At 36.8% G+C, this 12,138-nt stretch overlaps 1 protein-coding gene across 17 annotated transcripts in view; it reads left to right on the top strand.

Annotated features, from left to right (window-relative positions):
* The window catches only part of ERC2 (ELKS/RAB6-interacting/CAST family member 2), a 416,897-nt gene that overhangs the window by 202,025 nt on the left and 202,734 nt on the right, over window positions 1-12,138 (top strand). The window lies entirely within an intron of this gene.

Below are 12,138 nucleotides of genomic sequence, written 5' to 3'. Positions count from 1 at the left end.
GAACTGTTGCATACTTTTTCTCTATCTGAAAGTGTCAGGAAACTCATAAGTGATTGATTTGACTTCTTTATCTAACACATGAGAAGTTTTTCTTGGGTCGAGATTGTGTTTTATCAGGAAAAAAAAAAAAGCATTAGAAAAAATTCTGTTGCAAATAATTTAAAATTTTATCTTTCACATCCATACTGGTTTTAACGCATTTTTCATTCTTCTTCAGCAAACCTTTTAGTCTGTACTAGCTCAGATAAACTTGATATAATATGTAAAATGTGGTTTATGTATTCTTAGAGGGTTTTCGTGCTTCAGGAATTAGTTGTGTGGTTGTACACGTTACAGGCAACTCATGATCTCTACTCGCACAACATATTTAAGTAGACTCAAACTTAGGTACACCTTCATGTATTATTTTTCTCACAAACACTATGTATGACTTAGAAAGGACAGCTCCTAGGAATAAAAACCTGTTGAAGTTTTAGGCCTTCTCAGTCTGTTAAAATTCTGTGTACTATGCCAAATAGATTTTTTTTTTTTTAATCGATGCCTGTTACGATATTTGTCTGATTTTGCCGTCTTCAAGCTGTTAAACGTATTGCTAGTCAGCATTTTTGTATGACTGACAACTTTCCTGTTTCAACTCTGCTTTTTAGAAGTAACTTCCTGCTATAACAATATTTTCTGGAAAAAAAGTCAAGAATATTTTGGTACCTTAAACAGGTTTTACTGGTTAACAATTCTGCTATACTTAGTTTTCAGGCTATCTCTGGCTCCATGGATTTAAAGCTATCAGAATTTATTGTTTTGTGAAAAATAGGTTTTACTTTGTTTGGACGTGCTTGTCATAAGTTTCTCAGTATATCATTATCCTATAAAACCTCCCACTGGCAGTGTCTGGGACAAAAAAAATATAGTGTAAACTACGGAAGACCTAATGGCAGCTTCCTGCCAACGTTCATTCTTGAGTCAACAGCGTTTGTTTTTGGTTTTGCTTTTGTGCAAATATGTCACAATTTAGTCTTCCGTATAAATTTTCTAGTTTTATTTATCAGCCTGGTAGAGTGTATATCCACATCTTCTACTTTCCCTTATTTTTTCTCCTTTTCATTCCATTATATCTGTGTTTCTGGTCATACCACCAGTGAATGTTTGCACACATAAATTATACACCTAAACCCACTCATCACTAGAAAATTTACTGCTTCCAATATCTTTCTCATGAACAGTTGTGTTTATTTCTGAGTTGACTTCTTTAGTAAAGACAGCAATGCTCTTAGTTTTGGGTGAGTTCTTTGTTTTTTCAAGACTCTCATTTTAGGTATTACAGTGTATATGGGACCTTGTGGGTGTTTAACCATAAGCCTGTCCTGGGAATAGTTAAATGGCTTTATTTTAGAAATGTAACTCAGAGTAAAAATAATAGTGGATTGCTATCTGTATTAACTATACTGCTTCTACCCCGCTGAAACGGTGGGCAGTACGTGGGAGCAGGATATATCCTCCAGACAGGGGATCTAATTGGCTTTTCTCAGTAAAACCTGATTTGGAGAAGGCAGGGGGAGGGAGGAAGGTTGCTGTCCTTTAAGATAAGGAGCTTGAATCATCTTTCCTATATTCAGGAAACTTGTGTAATTTGGTTTGGCAAATCTTTTGTCCTCTGGGTTCTTTTTGGCAACTTAACTAAAGGAGAGACTATCTTGCAAAAGTAGATGCTCTTCGTTCTTATCTATCTATCTATCTATTGAAAAAGAACTTCTTTAGACACCCTTGACTAGTATTTTGGGTTTGGTGGGTTTTTTTTCCCCGAATATGAAATAGTTGGTGCTTTTGTAGCATTACAATGGCATAGTGAGTTAATATTTTTTGTTTTATTTTTCTCATCGTATGCTACTGCGGAATTGTATCAATAAGGTTAACTACTTTCTGATAGCTAGTTATCCCTCCTCTTGAGGTGGAATGTTGTATAACGTTATATGAAGTGCCATGGGATACATCTCAGATTAAGCTGTGTTCATAATGCAATACAGTAGTGTGCCAGTTATTCAAACAACTTGTACGACACTACATTTGTCTGGGTGACTCAGAGTTTGTATTATGAGGAGTCGCAGTCAGACAGGAAGACACGTACAGCAGGGAAGTTTGGATAGCCAAGATCATACTGTGAGTATTTAGGCTTTTTGTTGACCAAATCCATTATATGTAGAAAGACTATATTTCTTTTTTTGTTCATCTATAGAAAGCCTCTTTAATATTACATAATCATATGACTTTACTGAACAGATGTTGTATTATAAGCTATTACTTTTGATCTTGTCATGAACAGTAGATTTTAGATAAGTGGCACCAGCACAAAAACGACCCCAGACTGAAAAAGCCAACTTACTACAGAGAGTTCTTGAGCTCTAATTTTGAATAATTTTACTTATTGAAGACAGCATTTCTTAAAAGGAAAAAAAAAGTAAACCCTTGAGTTTTAAGTGCCCAGCTATCTTCCTACAAAAGAAATATTCAAAGCACATCTTATATGTGTTTTCTTAGCACTATAGTCTAATTCTTGTCTTTTGTCTTTGTTAGTCCAAGGATAATAGATATTACGATGTCATATACCAATGATTTAATTTTATTTAGTTTCATTTTATTTTAGTTTATTTCATTTGTTTACTAGCCTTGAAACACTTCTCTTCTCCATATCCCTTATATGATTCGAGCTCAAGAAGAATCCAACTTTCAATAAAAAATTCCAGCAATTGTCTAAGCTGTGTTGCCTAAATGAATGAGAATTATTGACATATCCTACGTTGTGGAGATTTTGCTTTGTAGAGATGTTTCCTGTGGAATTCTTTGTAGACAGGGGAAGGAATTTAGATGATATTTATGTGCATACGTGTGTGCTCTCTGAAGTGATTTTGTAGGTCTTATGTATGCACCAAGAAACTGGAGAAATTAGGTATTTGGGAATGGAAATTGGTGGTCTTCCAAGCAATATTGGATCTAAAAGTGCTAAATCCTTTAATAAATAAACCTTGATTCAGACTGGAATGTCTTGGCTTGATCTTAAAGGTGATATTATGAGGGACTTTTAGCTGTTGACTAGCCTCAAAGATAATTATCTGCACATTCCAATCTTGTTCTGCCATCAGCAGTGCCTGAGGTCTAAATGGAGCAAATGCTATTTCCACTCTAAGTATATTATATTTAGACTATCCTCATTCCCAAACATTTCAGAATTATTGGAAATAAGAACAACAAAATAATTAAATAACTATAATCCGAGTCTTAGAGTCCTTTGTGCTTAACGTGGGAGTGGTAATTTCAGCCATTGTAGGCAGTTTCCTGACTATGGCATCGTATGTTATGAGTACACAGTTATATTGTTGGCGTTATTGGTTTTGTTAGGCTGTGGATGAAAGAGTAAAGTTTTCTTTGCTGCACATTTTGGAGGTGAGATGTTGTAAAACACATCAGTATGATGCTGAAGATTTTGTTTGTAATGCAGATCAGAAGCTCAGCAAATTTCATTTACTATGTCGTGTACTCGAGTTAATTTGAGAGACTGAATACCTCATCTGAAACCATATCTAAGTAATTTACACATTAAAGCATTTCTGTATCAAGCACCTTGAAATGGTTGGAAGCATTTGTTTCACAAATTTTACCTGCACAAGTTAAATAGAAATTTGATTCTTTAAAGGACTTAACTGCTGGGCATAACAGAGACTTTCATAATAAAGTTTGTCTGTAGGATAAGACTGTAAAAAGTTGAGAAAGCAAGCAAGCATTAATTTATAATATGCTGTGTAAATACGTGTGTTTGTAAATGTACTTTAGTATAGTTTTAACGTATCTTCACTTGTGGGTTTGTGTTCCTTGGAGGACACTAGATCTTAAAAAATACTTCAAATGTACCACTTGATGTGGACAGGGTCATGCCTATCTTCTGAAACCAAACCTGACTTTGGATGAGAGGGATTACAAACGCTATGTTCTAATGAGAATTATTATACAGAATCTGAACAGTGGTAACGGTGTTTGTTTACATGAAAGGTCAAGCAGATCCAAAATACAGTTCTCATCAAGGTGGGTTTAAGCCTCCCAGTTTTGTCAGCCTGTCACTTTAGCTTGTCTTCTTAATGCCTCAAAACGGAGTGAATAATATCAAGTTGTAGATCTGCATGTTCTCCCTTTATACTCTCCTGCCTTTTACCTTCTGTGGGAAGAGGCTGGGGAGACTAAGAAGGAAAACAAACTTTGAGCTGAGAAATAAAAGGCCGCTTATGTTAGTGAGATTCTGTTACTGCTTTTCCTTTTTTTCATCTGGTGAGAAATATATTTGTTCTAATCAAACTTTGCCTAATGTCTTTTGCCAAAAAAAGTATTTATAGCTGTACAAAACTTAGGCTTTTATGTAAATGCCCGTTGCTTTGGTATCTAAATAATAGGAACAGGGACAGTCACTTTATAGTGCATTTTCTGTTAGTTTTCTCATTATAAACTGATTATTACTTTATCTGTACAGAAACTTTCTTCACGCTACCTGTAAATAGAATTCGTGCATCCAATGAAGCTGCCTTTCATGAACAGTCCTGTTGTAATATAATGTGAAGTGCAATTTAGGAAGCACAAAAGCTCCATCTAAATGCTGACAGCTGCTGTTCCTCAGTCTGCATTTTAGCAGATGGCAAAAACTGCTTGCAATCACTAAATGAGAAAAGCTGCCTTCCCCGAGTTGTTCAGCATATAACCCACGAAAGGGCTGAGCAATAACTACAAGCTAATATTTGGGAAATCAATTAACTTCTGTAGGGAAGATGTGTTAGAATATCGCAGCTGTCACATTGCTGGGCTGAGAAGATAAAAAGGCAAAGACCTTTAGTTAAGTGACTACTGAGCAGTATTTGGAACTGAAACGCTCCAAGAATAACATGGAGAAGTGTTCCAATATGATCTAGAGCAGCGGGCTGGGAAGAAGAAGTAGAAGAGGGGAGAGTTGGTTCAGCAAATTCTGGGAGCTTGCTGAAAAGGCAGCTCTGTGATATTTATTCATTCAGAAGCCAAAAGGAACTAGAATGGGCATAGGAAATGGAATTGCAGAGCATCACAGTGAGGGAGCATTCGTGGACAGTTATGAGACAGAAGCGATTGAATTCATAGGACAGAGACCTAAGCACTATTTTCTGTTCCCTTTTTCTATTATTTTCTTACAGCTGGTAGATATTGGGGTAATATAAGTATTTTGGAATGGTGTAGTGATAGGGTGAATGCGGATGTCAGTATTATAATCTCCTCCTCCTCTCCTTTTTCGGTCTAGCGAAACAAAGTCTGTCACTCAGTAGAGATGCCTTGCCAAATGGATGTTTGGCTGGTACGTCATTAACTGCATGAGGGGAGACAAACAATATGTCTAGGTGCTGGCCCTTGGAGTTACAGTTGTGCATTTTTATACTTGGGCCAAATGCTGAAACACTGATGTTATAGAATTGAAATCTTTGGTTTTATTGTAGCTTAAGTGAAAACTCATTTTCTTCTTCTGGGCATCCTCACTAAACCTTGTTTTGCTTCAGTGATAGTCAGAAAATGTGGTTTTGTGGCTTGGAATAGAGCAAGTTCTGTAATTCAGTATCTTTGGTTTTTTCCCTACTAATGTTTTTGTTAATTGTTAACTGCTGCTATATTTTGGGAAGATGGAGATGAATTTTTGCAGGAGCTAACCTGGAGGAAGACCATTGTTACAGTGTCTTTACCTCTTCTTCCTTCCTTCAGATAATGATTAAGGAAAATTTTGCTGTTTCCGAAGGACGATATTTCTTGAGCTGCCTTCCTGCTCTTGTTCAGTGTTCTCTCCCCAACCTGAGTTCTATTCTCCTATCTCTGTAATATATAGCGAGCCGTTCCTATAGTTTTCTGCATACTCTGTGTGTATAATTGTGCACATTCTGTCTCTTCCCAGCTTTACCGTGCAATTCCGTGTAAGGATCAATTTAGCAGCTGCACAGCCTCCTCCTCAGCCAGTGTCCCTGCAGCATCATGGAGCCACTATGGGCTCTGTTACTGCTTCTCGACCTCTGCTGAGTGCTGGCAGCTCTGCTCTCGCAGACAAAGGGCTGAGCAACCACTCTCACATCTGGCTCTTCTTTTATTTATTTATTTTTTTTTTTTTGCACAGGTAGTATTTCCCGAGTCTCTTGTTGAGTTCAGTTCAGCGTTCTCCTCCAGCACTGCTTCATCCTCCCGCAGGGCATTTCTTTCTGGTGTGCTGATTGAAGGGAAGCACTGCGATCTTTGATTTCTCCAGCAAGCTTATTGCTGTCTAGTGGGTGTAAGGATGGTTTCATAAACAGGGAGCCACTATTTCAGCAAGATTTCTACTTAGCTCTTGGAAAATTTGACATGCTGATTGTTAACCTTCTTGGTGGAGGCATTCCTGCTGACAAATGCTGGGTCAATATTTTTGCTCTATTGAGTGATCATTCTTAGCTTATCATGTGTTAATAATGGAGTCCAGTTGTTAGGCATTTTGTTGTCCCCCACAGACCTCCCCTGGATGTCCTATGGACTAACCTATCCTGGACAGGCTCATAAGCACTTCAATTCTGTTCCTAATGACCGGTCTCTTCCTGAAGTAACCTTCCAAAGCAGTTTTTAATTATTTTTTTGGGGGTGAGAAAGATTTCCTTCTAGGGAACTTTTTCCCCAGAAAAGTAGCAGAAATGAAACCTTTATTTTTAGGGTTTTAGTGCAGCTTATTTGACCTATAAAGACAGAGCCCATATTAGTAAAATTGTTTTGCTTATGTCCATGCCACATCTGAAACAATTAACTTGGTCAACTGCTCCATGTGCACTTCACTGTGGCTCTGGATAAATTTGAGTAAGGATGTAACTGCCAATTGCTATACCTAGTATTAATTTTTTTCTTGACAAGAATGATCTGCAGATGGATGTGCCAGGGCTAGAGCTTGGCTCTTTAATGTATGAACATACCATGACTTTTAAGGTTATTTGTGTAGCTGATATTGCATTATATACAATAGGAATTTTTTAGTTTTCTAGCATGTCCCTGCCATTGTTAACTTTTGTAGGTGTGCCAAACCAATAAAATATTACAGAAATAATTTTATATTTTACGGTGTCACTGAATTAAGTAAACGGAAAGATTATCTGCATTAAGAGAGGCTGCACACATGAATGCTGTGTTAAAAGTCACAGTACTAAAGCTATACTTCATTACCAGTTGCAGGAATCTTCATTTATCTTGCTGTGTATTAATATTTTTTAGCTTGTGTCAAAATGAGATAGGAAACCATATTTTCTAAGATTTTGCTCATAAAACTGAGTATTTTCCTACATTGGTGTTTTCACTTCGCTAAATCTTACTCATTATTTCACTATATGTAAGTACATTGTAGGATGTGCAGAAACTCTTAGGTACATAAACTATTCGCAGTAAGACTTTACACCTATCATGTGACTTTGCTGCCTTTAGAAATATTCTAAGGGAGAAGCATTTCTAACTTTAATAATATATTGGGATTAAAAGCATCGGAAAAGAAGTTTTGTGCAGCGTAGCCTAACAAGTGTGCGAAGAATCAGCTTTTTGGCAAGAAAACTCCCAGTTTGCCCTCTCTCCCTGAAGTTGACCTGGTGAATGAAATAGTAGATGTGTGTATGATTCTAGGCATGCCTTCTCCAAAGATCAACATTTGTACACACTTTAGTCACCTTTTATACGCAGTGCTATTGACATTAGCCAGAGAGGCCAGTCTGACAGCGCTGTACTTCAACACCAGCTAAAGAATTGCCCTGCTCTACTTGCATGGTTTATCTAAAAAGACTCAACACTGAAATCACACAGCATAATTGTTTTCAGTTTATAAGAGTTCTCTTCCAGATACAATATCCTGTAGGACAATTGAGTGTCCTATTGAAATCAACATATGTTCCATAGCTAATTAAATTACAAAGGTTTTTTTTTTATGCTTCTGAAAAGTTAGATTGAGCTCTGCAATTTGTTGATATTTTCTATCTAAATCTGCTTTCATTTGCAGAAATATAAACCACCTTTAATGCTGTTTTTGTAATAAGCTTGGCACAGTAGTAGGTGTGAGTTAAAGCATAACTGAGGACACCAGCTGTTTAAAACAATCACAGACTTGCCTAAATGAAGCTCAATGGAAAAGGAGAAAAAAACTGATGAGACATGTCAATGAAATAATTAATTTTCAAAGTAAATAAAAAAAAAATTAAAAAGATGCTACCTTTTTGTGTAAGGACTGGAATTGCACAATTGCTCAGGTGTTTGGGCCTGTTTCCATTACAGAGCATGTCTTGATGTCTTCTAGAATTGAATGAGGCCAACAGTGAGTTGGGCTTTGTCACTGTGAAGTTTACTTTGGACAAAGAATGCTTGTTGACTGATTCTTGCAATACTTTATCTTTATTGGCACGATCTGAGGGTTTTTTTTTTTTTCCTAATTTATGCAACGTTATAAAATCAGTATGTGCTATTAATCACTCCATCATATAAATCCATTTTGCTGCTAATGAAAGAGATTCTGTTTGGGGTGTGGCATTCCAGCTGCATCTGTGAGGAGTATTCTGCTGTTTTGCCCATTCTTTTCACTTTTGCAAGAGGTCACTTTGACACTGGTTTGTCATACATAGTTTTCATTAGCGTACTGTAACTGAAGGCCCGGGTGTGTTTCACAGGGTGAAGTGTTTAAATACATGACGGTGTTCCTGGGACTGCAGTGGAAGCATCATTTTTGTTTGCGCTTGAGAATAGTTTTTATTTGCATCTGTCTAGAAACGTGACTCCAGTGTACCAAGGTTAACATTATTTATACCATCATTCTAGTTTGAATTAATTGAAACAATACATAAAGTATATATAAAAATTTTTTGTTGTTGTTACTTTTGGTTGTCATTTTGATTTGGCTTTTCAAACTCATTATTATTGTATGTAACTCATTATCACCAATATTTTCTAAAATGAATTATGTTTTTCAGTTATAGGTTAAGTCACTGTATTAATTGAAAGATCAAATAATGAATCCAAGAATTATGTTGTTGTCGTATATTTTATTGAATTACTGAGATTTAGGATAAAAGGTGATGGAAGTTCTAGCTTCCAGTATAAAGAAAGTTAATTATTTCATTAAAGTTCCCAGAACTGTCTTGCAAAATGGTATGTTAACTTAATAAAGACTGTTAAATTATTAATCCTTCCACTTTCGATATCAATTTCTTGTAATCTACAGGAATCTAAATTCTACATTTTTGTGTGGAGATTGACATATGTCTCTCATAATGACATGCTAATATAAATTAACTTGACTGGTAGCCACCATGGGACAGCCAGCAAGGAAGTACTAAGGAAAACGATCTTCTCTCCGTGACTGTGATCCCTACAAATCCAGATGGGAAATATGCACTGTATCTGTGCTGCCTCTCATCTTTATCTGAATAAAACTAAACCTTATGTGTTATTAACATAGCGCTTATCAAGAGGATTAAAATACTTTACATCCTACTTTATATAGTAAAGTAATCTCAATAAGGTTTCCGATTTCAGGTTCTGCAGCGTGGCACTGCATCTGATAATTGTGCTGTTGTGTTCCTATGGAGATGGCAATTTCACTGCTTCTGGTAATTTGTGATGTACTACCACTGCATTGATGGTCGATATCGTTGGGCCCCTGCTTGCCCAGTCTATTAGGATTAAAAAACCCAACAACTCCAAGCTGAAAATGAACTATTATCCTGAATTCTATGAATGTTCTACTTAAGTTTCTGTCAAATCCTTCACTTATGATGTTTATTTTAAAGCTTATATACCTTCTAGAATATAGTTACTCTTTTCTTCTCTGTCAGTGTGCAAAATTGTGAGAGACAACATGTGTCCAATTTCTTTATTTGGAAAGGTTCAGGAATGTCAGACACCATGACTATACCGGGTTTGTTAAACCTGTTTCCTGGGTTTAAAACCTGTGACTGAAGATCAGAGGTGAGGAATTTTGCTATGGATGACAAATGGAATGGGAAAGAGAGTGGAGGGAAAGGTGACAAAGAGTTTGCTTCTGTCTTTCGAAGTTCAGTACGACTCTGCTACGTCTGCTTGCGTTTGTGAAAAACACCTTTGTAACGAGACTGTTCAGGCAGTTGCGCGCTGGAGAAATTCCCATCGGAAATGGAAAGAAACAAGGTATTAACAAACCATATTGCAGGAGAGTGTGGGCAATTTTAAGAGCAGTGGGTCCACATGACTTTTGTTAGACCTCCTGTAAGTGTGTAATTGAATTAGTCATGAGATAGAGTGGTTCTCTGCACGGCCAACAGCCACTGGTACAGCATCCTGGGATGCCTGGCACTCATCCTTCACTATGTGAGGCATAGGCAATCCATTAGTGAAAAAAAGCTGAAGCCTTCAGCCTGTGAGTCAGAAGAGCTGGTAAGTGGATGTTTGTGTGTACGATTCCAGGCTTTTATCTGTTTTCCCATCTCTGTGAATGTGTTATCTGTGTCCTTTTAGTCTGGTGGTAGAGTAAGTTTGTAGGAAAGCCACAAAGAGAAACTTTAAGGAATATAGTCTTTCCTTTTTTGCAATCTTAATGGTGGGGAAAACCCCTAAGTATAGATTTTATTAAATTAGTCTTCACAGAACCGGAGATAAATGAAATTAATAGAGTGTGTAATGTGGCAAAAAAAAAAAGCATTTCCTTAGCAAATGGAAAAAAACGAAAGTACCTTTAAAAACAAATGTGTGTATTTCTATACTGACTGACTTCTTATTATAACACAGCTCACATACACTTGTACCGTTTGAATGTAATAGTATGTTAAACCTTTTTTTTTCAGTTATCTATAATGATTAAAGAAAAATGAAGGGTCTATATATAAATAGCAGAATTCCTTTATTTTATTTTACCATATGAAATTCATAAATGGTCTGTGTGTAATAACACAAGATTAAGTTTTAAATTAAAGTAGGTGTGGAGGTTTTGTGTAGCTACTGATACTTGAAAAATTCAGTTGGGGAAGTAAACTCTTCTATATATCACTAATATAGTTGCTAAAATAAAGTGCCAGCCCTTTAAAGACAGTAATACTCGTAATACTAACCTTGATTGCTGGAAAGTTGCCAGCTCTTCGTCATCCTGCAGAAATATGTTATACTTGAACTGAGAAAACACGCAATTGTCCCTCCCCCACCTTATTCCCACAAACTGGAACAGTATTATGTTAACATGAGTTGTGCTGAGCCGAATCCAATCTGGAATTAAGAATGCTCCAGGGCATTTTTAATAAACTGTCATTCATTTGAACTCTAACCTTCTTAAATTTGCAGAATCTGGTAATGCAGATGGATATTTCAGCCACATTAATTTCTTTTTCTTACCTTGGTGTGAAACACTGCTGACTGGACTTGAAAATGTTAAGCTGCAGAAAAAGTAGAAAGTGTTAATTTAAAGTAGACTCAAAAGTGAGAAAGAATTATCATAGTTTAGTTTGCTGGTTGCCTGCCATTCTGAAATGTGAACTTAATTCTAATACTGATTTTAATAATAGCCCTGAAGTGCTGAGATCAGTTAGGCTTTCTGAGAGTGTGAAAAAACAAATAATGGCTTTTATTAGAAAGTGCAAAGGATAAAATGAGGCCGTTGTCTGGCAAAGGGGAAGAAAACCCATTTAATCATGTATTCAGAGCATAGAGCACTGCCTAGCAAAGAACTTTGTATTCAATTAGGGTTCTTAGAGTAAAATCTTTCAAAACACTGATTCTTATTAATTCTTTAGCTGGTCTCTAAAATGGCAAAGTCTGTGAAGTAGCTAGACTAAGAGATACAGTGTGGAAAAAAGAGCAGGCTTTGGAGGCACTGTCTGGCCAGGCTGGGTCGGGGGGTCGGGGGCTGCCCCCCAGCAGCCGCGGGGGATGCTGATGTTGAGCTCAGCTTTCCAAGTGGTGTCTCTGCCAGGCAGAGATGCGACAGGAGCATCGCCAAAACGTCAGCGTTGGGGATACGGTGACGATGCCTGCCCCAACTGCAGCACGTGGAGGTGTTTAAAACGCTGTTTCAGTTTTAGAATACGTTACTGATCAAGGACAAGTACTTTGAGAGACATTTCTGTATTTGCGAGTAAATGAAGG

This window comes from Cuculus canorus, chromosome 11, assembly GCF_017976375.1.
Source record: "Cuculus canorus isolate bCucCan1 chromosome 11, bCucCan1.pri, whole genome shotgun sequence".
In the NCBI taxonomy this organism is placed as follows: domain Eukaryota; kingdom Metazoa; phylum Chordata; class Aves; order Cuculiformes; family Cuculidae; genus Cuculus; species Cuculus canorus.
The sequence above is the reverse complement of the archived record's forward strand: the minus strand, read 5'-3'. Positions and strand labels throughout refer to the sequence as shown.